Below are 2500 nucleotides of genomic sequence, written 5' to 3'. Positions count from 1 at the left end.
TGAGACACGCTAAGAAATTGCACAGGCCGTTGGCTGTCATGTTCATCGACATAGCGAAAGCTTTTGACTCGGTTTTGCATGCTCATATTTTATGGGTGTTAAGGCACAAGAAAGTAGATGAACACGTGGTGGGCATCATCCAGAACGCCTACGATCGGTGTACGACCTCGTTCAAAAGCAATGGCGAGTCGACTCGAGAAATTAGCATACGTGTTGGTGTCAAACAGGGTGACCCCATGTCACCCCTGCTCTTCAATCTTGCCATGGACCCTTTGATATGCACCCTAGAGTCACACGGAGTTGGGTACTCCATTGATACCGACCACGTGACAGCTCTTGCGTTTGCTGATGATTTGGTGTTGGTGAGCGAATCTTGGGTTGGTATGGCCGCCAATCTAGCGATCTTGGAATCATTTTGTGGGCTATCGGGATTGGAGGTTCAGGCCAGAAAGTGCCAGGGCTTCATGATAAGCCCAACCAAAGATTCATATACGGTGAACAACTGCGACCCATGGACTATCAAAAATAAAGATGTCCATATGATCCAACCTGATGAATCAACGAAATACCTTGGTCTGAAAATTGGCCCTTGGACTGGCACTATACAGCCTGATCTACATTGTCAGCTAAAGACATGGATCTCGAAAATCGATGAGGCGCCTCTGAAGCCAACTCAGAAGGTTGAACTACTCAATGCCTATGCCCTACCCAGATTGTTATATCCTGCAGACCACTCGGACTGCAAGCAATCAACTCTCCGTGGGTTGGACCAAGAGATTAGAAAGGCTGTAAAAGGATGGCTCCACCTTCCCGCTTCAACTTGTGATGGACTGTTATATGCCAGAGCCCGAGACGGAGGCCTTGCCATCTTGAAACTGGAAAAAACAATCCCTTCGGTTCAAGTTAGAAGGCTGCAACGTATAGCAAACTCGTCCGATGCTATCACCCGTAATATTGTGTCCTCGCAGGGTATGGAGGAAGAATACCGTAATTTGTGGGTACGAGCAGGGGGTGACAGTGATGCAATCCCAACATTCGTTCTCAGGGACTCGGTGTCAAAAGAACCTGTATATCCGAGACCCTGCGATTGGAGGGAGCATGAATTTCAGAGATGGTGCGAAAAGCCGGTTCAAGGAAGGGGCATTGTAAACTTTGCGCATGATAGAATCAGTAATGCTTGGTTGAGGCCATGGTGCGGCTTTAAACAATGCTTCTTTATCGCAGCACTACAACTAAGGGCAAATATTTACCCAACAAGAGAAAGCTTGAACAGAGGCAGAGATGGGGCCCTACGTTCCTGCAGGAAATGCTCTGCCAGACTCGAGTCCCTTTCGCACATTCTCGGTCAATGTCCTGCAGTACAGAAAGCAAGAATTGCGCGACATAACAAGATCAGTAACATTCTGGCAGACGAAGCGGCTAGATTGGGCTGGTCTGTATACAAAGAGCCACGGTTCATATCCGAGACGGGAGAGATGAGAAAGCCTGACCTCGTGTTTGCAAAAGATGAGGAGGCGGTTGTGATCGATGTCACCGTCCGTTTTGAGCTTTCAAAGAATACCTTGTCAGATGCTGCCTCGCACAAAGTTTCGTACTATACCCCTCTTGGTGATCAAGTCAAAGTGCTGACGAAGGCTAGCAAGGTCACATTCTTTGGATTCCCGGTTGGGGCAAGAGGAAAGTGGCCCCTTGAGAATAACGAGGTACTTACCTCCCTGGGCCTGACCAAACCCAGAACGACATCACTGGCCAAGATGATTTCCCGCAGAACGCTGCTTTTCTCTCTTGATATTCTGAGAATGTTCTGTGGAAATTATGCGGTCTATGAACAGTCATAGACAACCTCCGAAACAAATAATAGTTTTGTTTTAAGATGTCATTTGTTTTAGATTGATTTTGTTATTTTCGAAGGTGAAGTCGGTTTTTATTTCATTTTACTATTTTCCACAATTTAGATTGTTATTTTCCAAGACGGAGTCTTGGTTCTTTTTTTTATTGTTAGTTTTTTTTTTTTAACACGTCGTATTTGTTACTTTAGAGCTTAGAGGGGACTTTATTTTCGCCTTACTATTTTCTGCCTACAAAGAAGATTAAAAATAAGCTTTTTTCAAGATGGTTTTGTTATTTTCCAAGGTGAAGTCTTGGTATTCTTATTTTACTATTTTCCATAAAGAAGACCTTTCTTTTAGATTTTGTTATTTTCCAAGACGAAGACTTGGTATTTTTATTATATTGCTATTTTTTACACGAAGCTTATTCAAGAGCACTTATATAGATTAGACTTTGTTATTTTAATTCTTTATTTTTGGACTACATCAGTTCGAGAGTCCTGTAACTTACTATTTTCTGCCTACAAAGAAGATTAGAAATAAGCTTTATTTAAGATGTTTTAGATTAGATTTTGTTATTTTCCAAGGTGAAGTCTTGGTTTTTTTTATTTTACTATTTTCCACAAAGAAGACTTTTCTTTTCTTTTAGATTTTGTTATTTTCCAAGACGA

This window comes from Petromyzon marinus, unplaced genomic scaffold, assembly GCF_048934315.1.
Source record: "Petromyzon marinus isolate PM22_M1 ecotype Great Lakes invasive population unplaced genomic scaffold, UKy_Petmar_22M1.pri1.0 PM_G_Scaffold_6, whole genome shotgun sequence".
Taxonomy (NCBI): Eukaryota; Metazoa; Chordata; class Hyperoartia; order Petromyzontiformes; family Petromyzontidae; genus Petromyzon; species Petromyzon marinus.
Note: the sequence above shows the minus strand (reverse complement) of the source record.